We start from the raw sequence: 15625 nt of genomic DNA on the forward strand, positions 1-15625 counted from the left end.
CTCTTATCCCATCTGGCCTTACTGCTAAAACTAAGGTAGGAAAAATCTACACAGGGCAGCTATGCCTTCTTGCATGCATTTAAGGAATCAGCATTGCCTTAGAAGGAAAGGCCTCAAGTATGCCTTTCTTTTGCTCGCTGAAGCCTATGGAAACAGCTGCAGACAGACCCCTCAAATTCCCACACTATCACCTACTTTCCCCCAGCTTTCAGTGGGCATCTTACCTGTCTGTCTGCTTAGATAATAATCTCTGTGGGCAGAACCCATGCCTTAATTCTAAATTCCCTACAGCCTTCAATGCATGGCCTAGTCTCATTAAATGTTAAATCACAAGATAGCTGCAGAAACTAAGTCTCGAAAGTTGTAGCCCTAAATTGTTCCAGAGAGTATGCTTAGGAAAGGTCATAGGAAAAGGGAAAAGTGGAAGTAGAGGGGGGAAAATAAATGAATTACATCTTTCTCCTGGATAATTAAGACCTTCCTCACTAAAGCCTTAATGTATTGTTGGCAACCCTGGATTCCCAAAGGTTAACCAGCAAAGGGTAATCTCTCACAGTGCCTATGAATAGGAAAGGCATTATGCTTGTGTCTAGTGATAAGCTGTGTGTGTTGTCCAAGACACAGTCCAGTCAAGTTCAGAAATACTTATCACCAGTAGGTTTGTTGCCAGAAGACAGTTTTTGTTGATTTCTCTGTTTCTGCAACAGGAGATTGTTCTACAACCTATTAAAGCCATAATCTGCATTGGTGGGCGGAAGACCTAAGTTGATGAAATCACAGATCCTTAAAGGTTTGAAGTTGGATAATGAGATCATTTTTCCTTGTCACCTTAATAAAACCTGCCACATACTTTCTTCACTGACTTTTCTTCCCTTACCCTCTCCTCCTCTCATGCCATCCTCCTCCATCAGTGGAAATGAAGGTTAATATTAAGCATTGCATTAACGGCTGTCAAATCAATCACAGTTTCCTCTGAGTTATGTTACACAGAAGCAACACACTTTATCAGAAATCAAAGTAGGGCCTATGCCAAAAGTGGATGAGATAATGTAAAATCACTTACATGGGCACTCTGGAGATAGAACCCCAGTTAATATTTAATACAGTCATTAACCTGTGAGAAGAAAGAAAAGGGTAATGGATGGTCTATTCTCTCTGCCTACAGGAAAGGCTCCTGAAGTAAGTTGTCCCTTCTGGGCAAGCCTTGCACGTGCTGAAAATCAGGAAAGTGGGTCACAGATGAAGGGAGTTAGAGCAGTCTCAAAAGTCCCAGATGTGTTATTCAGGGAGGGCAGACAGGCTTTGGGGTCAAACTGAGAGTCTCACCCATTCTGCATCCAGACATTCAGCCACATCTAAGCAACTGCTCAATTAGCTTGTTACAGCAACAGACAAACTGTGGAAGGAGAAAAACCAATATATCTGACCAAGTTACAGCAAATAATCAATTATTGACAAAAATGGCCTACAAGAAACACCATTTGATCAGGGGCCTGAGGGAATTTTTCCTTTTTATTTAGATAGGTGGTATGATTCTGTCTGCCAGTATGAGTACCTAACAGTTACCCTTGAGGGAGGCAAGAGAGAGGAAAAGTGAAAACTGAATTAATACATGGTGTGGGGTTGGGGGGGGAGGGGCTATAGAGGTGGCCAAAGACCATTTGAAATTGGAGCAGTATATGCACATTACATGATACTATGATGTATTTCAGAATATTTAAATATGAGAAGAATCTGTGATCTCATCCATGTAGAATTAACTCATAGGGTGATAACTCTGATAATACAAATCACTGCCTAAATCTTAGCTAAATTCTAGGGAATTGTTTGAGGTATATTGAGGTTAAATAATTTGCCTATGATCACATGGCTAATGTGCCAGGGACATGGTTAGAACCCACAGTTCTATCAGTCAGCCTCAGATCATCCTACATTTATACAACATCAAGTCTAATACTTTCTGTTGGCATCTCCTTGACACAATTATGGACACCTTAAATAAGTAATCCATTGCAACTACTTATGAGAGCTGCAATATAATTGTCACCTAATGAAATGGCAGACCCCTTAAAATGACAGTCAGTTTTTCTTCTTATTGAATTTCATTTTTACCGTTAGGTATAGTGTTTATAGACTGAATTACAAGAGTTCTTATGGGATTTAGCACCACCAAGTAGGTTAATTATAATATGATCTGTTAATGATTATATAGAATTATATAGAATACCTCTATCCCTGAATCTCAATTTCTTTTTGCTGTTTATTTCAACACTAACACCAGTCTTCTTCCCCCTAAAGACTTTTTAAATTATCAAGAAACTAAGTGATTTCTGGCCCAGGGTAGATGTTACAGGTTGACTATATTACAGACGTCAGCAGCTTTCAAGACACACGAAAAACAGAACTCTGTAAGGAAGAAATGAAGGCCACTTGGACTAATGTATTATTGGGCAGCACACTTCTCCTATTAGAAAACTTCTTGTAACAGGGAATTCTTTTTTATCCTGTTTTCAAATATTACTTGCTCAAATAACTCTCTGCTTTAGAAATATCTGAGTGATTGAATGTCTAGGATAAATCAAAGGGGAGCCAGTGGCTGTTAACTCTGGGTCGGATTCATCAAATTCCCTACATTTTTTTCTTTGTCAATTTAGTTTTTTATTGATTCAATAGCTGGATCAAGAATTAACTTTAATTAATGTGGGATAATTACATTAAAAAAAATAAGATCCTGATTTCTCCAGGCCAGTGGATGGAACAGGAGTTGTAATACAAATTTAAGCCTTTTTTTTTCTGATGATCAAGAGAAAACAACAAACTGAGAAGCCATAATAACTATCATTCCCCCAGATCAGTCAATTATATCTCTGGGCTCCTGGGATCCTAACCCAGACAATGCTGCTATGCAGATAAAAGACTCAAATAGACATTCTCCCAGAGTTCACCAATAACTTGGCTTTCCAGAATTGTGATTTTGGAGAATGGAGAAGCCAGAAGAAGATAGCGCTTTCTCTATCTTGTGCCAAGCAGGTGGATAGAATCTAGTAGTAGCCACAATTTGCAGGTGCCTCCTCCCTTGCCGCCTCCTCCTGAACAGTTGGTAGATTATTGCTAGACAGAATGAAAGAAGTGTGAGGTACTCAAGAAATTACCAGAAGCTGAGAATGACAGTTGCTGAGATAATGCAAGCACTTCATTGAAACATCTCTCTGTCTTCTGTCTCTGTTCCATATGAAGGAGCAACTCCCCCTTAAACACCTTCTAACTTCTCATGAGCAGAGCAGAATTAAATTGGGGAGAAGTAGCTTTTGCCTTTGTAACAAGAAGGATGAGCCATGGACATCTTCCTATCCAACAATGCCCTATTCCCAACAAAATTGTTCATTGTACTTTAATTACTATCACTTTTATTCCCCTTTATATAATACAAAATCTGAAAGCAACTAAATCTTTGCCTGGTATAATTAATGCTGGAGTGGGTAAACATTAGAAGAGAGGTTTGGATATCTGTAGAGAGTTGAGCAACACATCCCCCATTTTAGGGTAGCAGATGCATGTAGGTAGGAAAATCAGACACTCAGTCTCATCTGTAATGGAATCATATTGAAATCATACCCCTAGGCTAATGCAAGTTTTTTTTATAACTGGGAGAACCTATAAGCAGAAAAAGAATAAAATATGCAAATATAACCATAGACCTAGTATTGACAAAGACTTGGGGAAAAACCAACAACAGTGGATAAAAGAGTGATTAGCTGCCCATGGGGATGCTTATTACTCATCACACATTGCACATGGGCACCTAGTCTGGTACCTGCAGGAGCCAAGAACTGGGATTCCTTGGTAGGAGGGAGTGCACAGGCCTCTGGGCTATAGCAATCTGTTCTATGACACATGGGAAATACACAATACCTTGGACCATGTATTTCTTTACAAATGGGCACCATCTCCCTGTTAAAATGTTGCACAATCAATCAACATCTATTAATAAATCATCTGGCTCTCTCACTTCTCAAATTGTTAGCTACCATCTTGCCAATTATATCTCTGAAATGTCTTTCCCACTCACCCACTACCCTCTCGCACTGCTACCTTCCTCTTACAGGTACTCATTACTATCCACCTAGATGGCAACAATAACCTCCTCATAGATCTTCCTATGTCTACTGTCTCCCTTCCCCAACTCTGTCTTCATGGAGCAACAGAGGAGAAATGGCACAGTCAAAAGACCACCAGATGTGGATTCAGGGAATCTTGGTTTGAATCTGTGCACTATTACCACCTAGAAGTGCCTTCCTCTTTGGGCCTGAATTCTTCCCATTTTTTTTTTAAATTAGACAGGTGAATTAGATGACTCCTGAGGTCATTTTTTTATTCACACCTTTATATTTCTCTTTAAGGTTTGAGAAATATTTTAGTCTATCATTTCATTTGATCCACACAAAATCTATTTAGGGTAGATGCAGATGTTATTTACAGAAGATAAAACTGCGGCTAAAAACTACCTTTCTTTTGTGCATTCAGCTATTGAGCGTATGAGGCAATAGTTGAAATCTTTCTGAGTTCAGGTCCAATACTCTACCCACTCAATACCACTACCTCTCAGTTTGAATAACAGGTGAAGGAAATGAGTTTTTTGTCTTGTTTTTGCAAGAAGACTTACAGCAGATGTATTATCTGTCTTTAAGTATTATTACAGCTATACTCCTGGCCTGCCTAACTTGGAACCTGGGATGCTACAGGTGTAACAGTGGAAAACAAAAGTAGGTATTTCCTCTTCTTCAGGAATATTTCCTTCTCTTCTCCTATCATTTAAGGGCCAACTGAAAGAGGGAGTAAGTGACTGCAATTCTACAACATGAACTTGGAGGAGCATGCATACCTGTATATGTGGTTTTAAGGGGTTGGAGGTAATTGACTTAGCATAGCATAGCAAGTCAAGTAGTGAGCATACATTTTGGGTATTTGTTGGTTTTAGAGGAATGAGAGGTGCATACCAGTCAAAGCAGTTGACTATGGACCTTGGGTCCATAACAATGTGTTTAGAAAATGGCCAGAAATGTCAAAGTGAGAACAAGTGGAGAAGCAAGGAACCTTAGGTTCAGTGGACTTGCCTCAGTGCTCCTTGCCATACATTATTATCAAATATACTTTGATTATTATCAAAGGGTGGATAAAGGGGTAATGTTTGTGTTTTGGTTGCTAGTGCCCCTATCCCTGACCCCCTGTACTATGTTACAACTTTTAACAGTACATACTGAGCTACAGTAATCCAGCAGAACTTATCTGAATGGTGGGCACCTGAGCTCACCTCTGAGTTTCTGTTTCAGCGGGAAATTGACAAGGGAAGACAAGCCAACATATACATCATGACTCCCATTTTTTTGAGGTAGCAAATCCTTTGGTATGCCTCATTGGTATCCCCTACTAACCTTGTACTATATAATAGTCTTCTCTGTTCCTGGGTTCCCCATAAGCCAGTCTTTCCTGAGGAAGAGAGTAGACTTTTCTACTCATCTTCTTCCTCATAATGGCTCAGAATCCCTACTACAGGGGTTCTTAGTCTTTTGGTGTCATGGACCCCTTTGGATTCCTGGAACTTATGGACCCTTTCTCATAATAATGTTTTTTAAAAAAAAATAAAATATATGATATTACAAAGGAAACCAAAGGTTGGTGACAATAAATGTCATTTCCCCCCATCCAAGTTCACAGACCACACCTATTCCCAAAATCTATCCATGAACCTTTGTGAACTACAGCTTAAGAATCCTTGGATAGAGTGCTGGACTTGGAGTTAGGAAGACCTGGATTCCTCTGATTCTAATACTTAATAACTTTATGATCTTGAATAAGTCAGTTAACCTCTCTGAGACTCAGTTTCCTCATCCATAAAACGAGGATATAGGACTAGGTGGCCTCTAGCATCTTTTCCAGCTCTAAAAATCTATAACATGGATTTTCTTAAAGGTTTTATAACTGTACACTAAAGAGAAACATAAAAGGATAGGTGTAGGGTCATCAATATAAAATCACAAATGGAAAGTTTATAGGTTTCCACAAATTTTAATGGCCAGTATTATTCCAACCTGTAAAAGTATGAGAACTCTGGCTTTAATCTTTGTGCTCCCTTTATCTGTCTGAACTCCTTCCCAGTCTCATCTTCACATTTAGTTGCCCCATTTCTCTCTACGCTGAATGCAAGATCAAGCAATGGCTATTAAGCTGAGACAGATGGGTTTAGGAAGGCTATTAACAACCCACCCAGAATCTACTTCTAATTAGAGGAGGAGTAGCCCCAAGTCTAGCCCCAAGCAGCAACTCTTTTCACTATCCCTTGCCTATCTCATCTCCCACCACACACAATCAGAGGCCTTCCACGGAAATGGCTGCCTGAATGTGAATTTTACATCAGCTCATTCAAATGCCTCTTAATTGCAGCCTCCTACCCAACGTAACATGAACAGGACATGTTCATATCCCAGACTAGATAAGGATATTGAACTAATGGATGAGCTATTTTACTGAATCGATCATAGTTTCTCAGTTAAGATTTTCACAGAGTTTTCAGGCATTAGTGATAGTGGCTTGATTTGATTCTGTCTAACTTGTGACCATTGAAGAGGTTGCCCCCTGGTGTAGCATGGGTGCCACCTCTATCATGGAGGATAGTTAAAAAGTTATTATAGATCATAAAAGACTTCAAAGACCACCTAGTCCAGGAGTGAGCAGGAGCCAGCTTGAACTAGCTCACAAGAGTCAATTCTTAACTTTTCAGTGTGAGCATTTACACCTCAGAAATTAGCAAATGTTGTAACTGTCTACAATTAAGAAAATGAGACAGCTAGGCGGCTTAGTAGATAGGCCTTCAGGTCTAGAGTCAGGAGTATCTGAGTTCAAATCTGGCCTCAGACACCAGCTGTGTGACCCTGGGCAAGTCATTTAATCCTATTTACCTAAGTTTCCTCATCTATAAAATGAGAAGGAAATGGTAAACCACTCCAATTTCTCTACCAAGAAGCTCCAAAATAAGGTTGCAAAAAGTTGAACACAACTAACTGACAAAAAAAAGTGATGAAGAAAATGTTACTAATTCAGATTAAACTTAAATGCATGTTGTGTATACTTTTTTTCAGAAAGTCAGTTGCCAAATATCTACCAGCAAATCTCCAGTCCTATTTAACCTCCTCATTTTTACAAATGAGAAGCCAAGACTCAAAGAGTTGAAATGACATTCCCAAGGGCATACAGGTGGCACAGAGAGGCAAACTTCTTGCCACTGTACCAGACAGATCTAACATTGTATATGTGTTCTTCTCCCACTGTGATAGACAGATATAGGACTCTTTATATTAGCTGGAGAAGTCAAATGAATGTGACCCTCCCCCTTTTACCTTTTCAAGTTTCATCCTTTTCTGAGCTGCTCTTTACTGTATTTGGCAATAGAAGCAGAACCTAGATACATGAGAACACAAAACTGGTGATTATTTTATGACCCTAAAACACTGTCCTTAAACTTGGATATATTTATCACTGTCCGATGCATCTGAAGGGGAAAAGTAATATGCTCCACAGTTGTCATCAGCAAATGAAAAATGTTCAAGAAAATACAGTTTTAAGCCAAGGGTAAAGTGGCTTTAATCAACAGAAATATTTGTGTAATAATCATTAAAAGAATGGCTTTCACACAGTAAAATTGGCTGATGGATCACAGTATTCAAAGACCTCTCCAAAGAAGGTCAGACTTTCTCTCCATCCTTATAGCAAGGAATAGAAACATTAAAATGAAATACCCCGCAGTTAATAGCTGATGGAGCAAGGTGCAAAGGTGCGGAAGAGGACCCAGATGCCATTTGAAACCACGGCAGTCTCTATTATGGCATACTTTATGTTTAAAATGCATGCTTGAAATGGATGTCATCTCTGAATATTGACAACACAGCAGAACTTTTCCACTTTGCTTGATTCTTGCCATAATTCTGCATCTATACCGGACTACAGAATGAAGAATTCTGTGACTGATTTGTAAGCAAGCCACTATCTATGTATTTGTTATTGGGGATAGACATAAGAGCACCAATACTTTTTGGAAAGCAATACAAAATACATTCAAATTTCAACTGAAAGACAAATGCCCTGCTATCAATCATCTCCACACTGACTGTAACCACAATATCAACAGATTCTTCAAATGCAAGGAACTGCAATATGTCCATCTTTAATTATTTTTTACTATGAAAAATACCTTGACAGGATTGCCCTCTTTTGAAAAAGGGAAAGGATGCTATTTATTGTTTCAGTGCACACCTTGCTTTCTCGTATGGAGTCTCTTAATGTTCATTACACAGTTAATTCTTACAAATATCAGGATAAAGTCTATAATGATTTGGGAAGGAATGGATAGAGAAACCAAAAACTGCCTCCAGGACTACCTAAATGGGATCTCATCAGATGAGAAAAAAATTCCAATTTTGCCAGATAATCAGGGAGAAGAGTCCCCCAACAATGGAGATTAGTCATCTCTGCTCAGTCATGAGGGTCGACTAATTCTTTGCTGTTTCTCTTCCATGGATGAGCTTTTTGTTAAATGATATGTTTAAAAAGATATTTAGTCATTCATCAGAGTTAAATTAGCATTTCGTTAATTAGCTGTTCTTGCTTTTTTGTTTATATTAAGAGGATGTAGCAAGACTTTCTTTGTCTTCAAAGAAATCCTTATTGAGACCCCCTGCCTGTGTGTATCACTGAAACAAAAACAAGCATTTGATTTTCAGAATCTTCCACTTACACATATGAATACATGAATGAGTCATTAATAGGTTGATTTGAACTATAAAGATTTTGTTTGATTATTACTTAGTTTTCTTCTCTAATTTTCCTCCAATTTTTCCATTTCAAAAATTTTGTTATTTTTAGGCAGGCGTGTGTTTGTACTGAGGAGCTGGACAAAATAAGGACAATGAAACTTATTTTCCAATCACTGAGCTGTAAGGCCCATTTAGTATTGATCCCCAACTACAGTTAGGCACCAGAAAAACCTTGAAAAGATAGAACAATATATCAAAAGTAATGAGATGAAATTGAATACTTTTATTTCTACCTTGGTGCTTTCAATATCTAGCATATCACCTTGAACATAGTAGGTGCTTAATCAATGGTTATTAAATTTGAATGTACGTAATTTGGTTTCAAAAAGTCAACTATACAACTATGGTTTGAGTGCCATCTGGCCCCAAGTAATTTACATCAAATTATTTGAATGTTTGCATTGAAAACACTCTAGTACAAGTAGCAAACTCTGAAGCCTTGGGCAAGTCATAGCATGATATAATGGAAAGACTACTGGATTGGAAGGTAGAAGAACTGGGCTCTTTCCACCTACTAGTTGTGTGATCCTATGTGGGTTTCTTGAAGTCTCTGGAGGTCAGATTCCTCATTCATAAAATGAGGGCTATATCATTTTAATGCTTGAATAGATCTGGGATCTCATCGCTGGGATAGTCTCTTCTTTAAAGCAGATAAAATCCACTTTTTGCCATTTTATTCTGTATAATTCTTGTCTATGTTCTCCTTCAGATTCTTTACAGAGAAGGACCTTTCCAAAGAGCTGGCAGTCTTCCCCTTGGTTTTCTTGCATTTGTGGTTATAAAAGCAACATTCAGATTGTCTATCTTTTATTTCCTGCTTTTGCTGAATGTCCAGCTACCTTCTTATTCTACTAATATGTTTCCTCAGTGATCACTCCATATATGATATCCACATGTACATTATCATTAGAAACATGGTACAGCCTATTTGCCATTGAACTTTAGATTACCCATGACCTTGACTCTTCAGAGTAATATGGATGTTCCATGACTTCTAACCAAGCAACATTCCCAGGAGAACTTTTGCATTTAAAAGATGATTTCTTCTATTTTTTTTTTGTCCAAGAGAAATTTGAGATCTTGGATCTTTACAATTTTCAAAACACAGTCCAGACCACTCTCTTCCTCCTATTCAAATCTCAGAGCAGTTCGTTGTGTATGTGTATTATATGTCATACAAATAGATAGAAAGATAGACAAATAGATAAATATCTATATATAGATATATACACATACATACATACTTATACATACATGGATATATATACATATATATATCTATGTATGTACTTATGTATTAACTCAATGGACTTAGCTATACAACTATATATAATAGTCTACATAAAGACAATTTTCATCCTTTCCCTTCAAGAATTTTTAGATCAATATTTAGTGAATCCTGCTGAGAAGTCCCTATAATGTTCTTAGGCTTGATAGAATCATTACAATATCATCTACAAATAGAAACATCAAGAAAACCTCATCAAATTCTAGACTTAAAATTCTACACAGGTTCTATGTAGTTCAAAGTTCAAACTCTATGAGGACAATAATTATCTGTTGTCATGAGAATATTTGACTAGAGGGACCACTGCTTTGACTCAACTGTGACACTTCCTCTGTTTTTATGTGGTAATGTGTCCTGCAGAATCAAAGGGGGGAAACTTAACTGAACAATAAGTTTTTAAAATGCTCTAGTAGTGCCCCATTAATTCATTTGATTAAGAACCAACTATTTGGAATTCTTATATTTCATAACATGCTCTTCACCCCTTATCTGCCACCAGGAACTTATAACATAGAATCATTGGATCAAGAACTTGAAAGTACCTTAGAAATCACCTAGTTTAACCCTCATATTATAGATGATGAAACAAAGGCCATGAGAAGAGAAATTACTTTCCCAAGATCACACAAGAAGTACATAGCAGAGCTGAGATTCAAACCCCAGGGTCTTCTCACTCCAAATTCAGAATTGTTTTCACTATATCTCTTTGAACCATGGTAATAATTGTCCTATGTGCTACCTGTGCTGCTAAATGGATCCAGATAATAGCCAATTTTAGAGTACTCTGATTCTCATACTAAGTTTAAGGAAGTGAAGAGGGCTCCAAAAACACAAAAGTCTTATCATCATTAACGTTATTTTTAAAACATCGTCACGTTAAAGTCATCTAGTTATATCTTATAGTAAATGCTTAGAAAGGGATGAACCTAGAACATGCTTTTCCTCAAATATGTGATGAATACTTGCTTTTGAAAGTAGAAGTATGTTGGCATGAATTTAAGACCAAAATCTCAACCCAACCATAAAATAAGTATTGGTTTGTCTGCACAGGTCCAAAAGGCAGTTAGACTCCATGAGAATCAGCTAGCATGCTTAATGAAATTTAACATACTCTCTGACTCTCCTTTCTACTATCTTTAAGTTTAGTTTTCGTGAGATTGTATGGTTCTGTAGTCTAGGAAGATCCCTGAATGTACAAACTCCAGGTAACTTACTAGGTTCTCTTAGTTAATAGATAAGGGGAATTGCAGAAGTGCGGATGGTTTGTTAAATGGAAATGAGTTCAGTGAAAACTTAGTAGGTCAAGTAGAATTTTTGTAATTGGTAAATCAACAAACATTATTAAGTATTATTCTTCAGATACTATTAGGCAGGGAGGAAGGGAAAACATAACATGGCAATTCTCCTTTGCTTTCTCAGCCTTCTGGTCTCTCCAGGAAAACTTATCCACTCCCATGACTTCAATTATTTAATTGTGAACTGATTAATCAACAAACACTAATCCAATGTCTTTACTATATGTCGTGAACTGTGTTGGATGTTGGAAATACAAAGATAAAAATAATATAAAAATAAAACCTCAGAGAACTCAAATTCTAGGGGGAAACAACATGTACACATACAAGTAGATATAGATAGATAGATGTACACATACACATACATACACACATATACACATACATACAATTTATAATATATACACATATGTATGTATACATACATATACACATAAACATCTATACAATTATTAGTGAGAGATATACACAAAATAAATATGCAGTAATTTGGCAGCAGGGAGGGGATGAGTGAGACATTATCAATCTCTCAGATGCCAGTGCCTCATCCATCTAGTGGGAAAGGAGTCATAAGGGGTGGTCCTTGAGCTGAGTATTGAAGAAAGCTAGGAATTATAAAAGGTAGTTGAATTGAGTTGAGGAGAGAATACATTCCAGGCATGAAGGACAGCAGCATGCCAAAGTACAGAGATGAAAGATATATCATCACATGTGAGGAATGGCTAGATTAGTTTAATAAAACCATAGAGTATGTGAAGGGGATTAATGTGTAATAAATCTGGAAAGTGAGGCTGAAACCAGATTGTGAAATATTTTAACTGTCAAAGAGAAGAAATTACATTTTCTCATAGAAGAAACAGACAGCCACTGGAACCTCTTGAGCAGGAGAGTGTCTGGGTCAGATTTGTGCTTTAGGAATATGGTTTTGATAGTTGTGCAAGGATGGATTAGAGAGGGGAGAAACTGCAGAAAGAGATACCAATTAAGATGCTATTACAATTGTTCCAGCAAGATGACTATTAGGGTCCCAATGGAGAACTGGCTGTGTAAATGGAAAGAAGGAAATAAATGCAGGAGGGATATCATGGAAGTAGAATTGGCAGCAGTTGGGCAAGTCATTGGACAGGCAAGGGGAAGCAAAAGCGAAGAATCAAAGATGATTTCCAGGTTCTAAACTGGGGAGATTAGATGGATGATGATATTCTCAATAGAAATAAGGAAATTTTACTGTAGAGTGTGGGCATGGCTGTGAGTTATGGCGCTCAACTGCCTAATTCTATCTCTTCTGTCTCTCTGGTCTGGTTTGCTCACTCCAACCTGAACTCTCATTCTGGAAAATTGAGGTTTCCAGAAGGAAAACTTCGACACTCACTATACTGCTACAACTCATTCTCAGAGTACTAGGGATAAACCTGACTTGAGGAGCTATACTTCTACTACGTACAACCATAATTCCTCCCAGTATTATACTTCTCATTGAACAAATCAGCCAAGATGATACCTAAAGAGAAGGCAAAGAAAGAATAATTAAAACATAACATTCCATGCATAAACCCAGGAGACACCATTCTCCCAATATGCAAAGAGTCCATGGGGAAAAGTGGGCACAAACTTACAAAACACAGCATGGAGGCGTATGACTAGAATAGATCAGCTCCGAGCATCTCAGAATTCTGCATTACAGGCTTTTATGTCTATAGTCCCCAGCTGGAATCGATTGCATGACAGCTCACTAAAGTGTGGGGCCACTCTTCTGGGCCTCTCCACTTTCCTTCTGGGTGCTTTTCTCCTCAGTTACATGCCATTCCACTTCTGAATTTCTAAAGCAGTGCCATACACTTTCAGCAAAACAGAGCTCTCAACTTGTGGTCTGTGAAACTTTTCCAGTTCTGCTTGGTTAGCTAGGCTCTGGGGGAGCCTTTCACTCTTTAACGAAAGTAGTTCCCAAAAGCCTAGCATGTGCAGAGCTTTTCCAGGATTATTGCCTTGGTTGGGCTTTGAGGGGTTTCTAGCTCCCAGAAGGTAAATGATACCTCTTTGGTGAAGGTATCGCCGCTGCAGCCTCGTGGAGCTGGCAGTCGCTGCCTTTCCTCCTCCTGACTCACCGCTGTTCGCTCTCACCGAGGAATAAGTCGTTCAGGAAGCCGCTCAACTGCCATGGCGTTCTAAGACAAAGGCAAGATCCTCTTGGAGCCCGAAGTGGCCATTCACCGGACCCGGATCACCGTCACCAGCTGCAATGTGAAGTCCCTCGAGAAAGTGTGTGCTGACCTAATTAGAGGAGCCAAAGAAAAGAACTTGAAAGTGAAGAGACCTGTTCGAACGCCCACTAAGACACTTCGAATCACAACTAGAAAAACTCCTTGCGGTGAAAGTTCAAAGACTTGGGATCGGTTCCAGATGAGAATCCACAAATCCTTGTTGATTTGCACAGTCCTTCCGAAATTGTTAAACAGATCACTTCTAACAGCATTCAACCAGGTGTAGAAGTTGAAGTCACCATTGCAGATGTCTAACCAATCATCTCTTTTAATAAATTGATTGCAACTATTAAAAAAAAGAAAGAAAGAAAAAGTAGATGATAGTGGAACAAAAGGTAAAAAGTGTACCCTTCCCCCTCCAGTTTTGGTCTTCCAAGCAGCTAAGTGTTTTCCTCCAATCAGCTCAGCCAAGCAACAAGTGGTAATATACAGGTCTTGCTATGATACAACTCTGAAGTTGTTTCTTGGACCTAGTTCTAAGAACTCTTTCCTGACTTGCTCAGATGTCTGGTCTTAATGAACCCTGCCATTCTAAAACAGGGTCTCTTAACATGAAATATAAAAAGTCAAATGCTACCTTTCTATCAGCCATGTCACAATTAGGCAATCTATTATTGTCCTATAGTTACCAAATAGTTCTAGGTATCATAATCTCCCAGGTATTAGCCATGAAATCCTTGTTTCAATTATATGTCAAATAGATATTTGAATATAGGATATTTTTGTAATTTTACTTTGAATTAGTCTCTTTTCTGAGAGATAGCTATTTTTAATACCCCTTACTATCCTTGACTCTGTACCTTTCTCTAAGCAAAATTGTCCACATGTGGAAAGGGTATCATCATTTATACTTTTTTAAAAAAAATTTTAAACACTTAATTGATGCTATTTTACATCACAATAATTTCTAGTTATACCCCCAACTCACATCCAGTAAGTCTTCCCTTGTAACAAAGGGGGAAAAGTTAGGCAAAAATAGCACAATGATCGTGCTTGACAGTGAATGCAAAATGTAGTAACCATTGCCCCCTCTCTCTTCAGTGAGCTGGGAGAGATTTACTTCTCTATAATTTACAATAAGAGGTTGCCTCAATTGCCTCAGTATTGTCTCCAGTGCAAGATTGACCATTATAATTGTAGTATTCAGTTTCATTTTACTGTTATTTTCATATATATTGTCTTCCCAGTTCTGTTTACTTCACTCTGCATCATTTTATATTTCTCTGAATTCTTCATAGGTGTCATTTCTTTAAGAAGTGTTTTGCAACTACGTAACTATTTCTATAAGTCCTTAACATGTCCAAACCACCCCTTATAACCTTCAAGAATCTGTTTTGTCAACATTTACCAGTCTACAAGACCTCCTGAACAGGCTTCTCCTCTTTCTCTTCTTATCTCTGTGCTAATTAATCACCAACCGTTTAGGAGAAAGCTATCCTCAGTCCTCTCTTACTCTTATTCCCATCCTCCTCAACTCTCCCTCACCCATGTTCTACCCCTCCTACTGTTACCTGAAACCCCATTCTAATAACGAACAAACTCTTTCATACTGAACCTTTTTCTCTCACACTCCTTACATTTACCAATAGTCAATGAGACCTGGTTGATGCCTGACAAGACTCTATCTCCAGCTTTCCTCTCAGGCACTAGCTTTATCTTCTCACAGCTCATAACACATTAGTCCTGGGGTAGGGCTGTTGGACCATTCCCTATTCCCCACAGTTACTTCCTAGTGCTCCCTTTAACTCCATCGTTTAACAATCTTTTCTTCTTTGAAGTCTACTCAAGTATAAATTAAATTAATTTAAGTAGCTATAGTACACCAACCTTCCAGGTCATTCTCTTTCCTTTGGAAGAAGGGAGGAAAGAAGGAAGGAAGGAAGGAAGGAAGGAAGGAAGGAAGGAAGGAAGGAA

The 15625-nt window shown here is 38.2% G+C and overlaps 1 pseudogene; it reads left to right on the top strand.

Moving 5' to 3' along the window:
• Positions 1-13607: 13607 nt before the first annotated feature.
• On the top strand, positions 13608-13966 carry LOC114033124 (annotated as a pseudogene).
• Positions 13967-15625: the final 1659 nt, after the last annotated feature.

This window comes from Vombatus ursinus, unplaced genomic scaffold, assembly GCF_900497805.2.
Source record: "Vombatus ursinus unplaced genomic scaffold, bare-nosed wombat genome assembly UNPS02006779.1, whole genome shotgun sequence".
In the NCBI taxonomy this organism is placed as follows: domain Eukaryota; kingdom Metazoa; phylum Chordata; class Mammalia; order Diprotodontia; family Vombatidae; genus Vombatus; species Vombatus ursinus.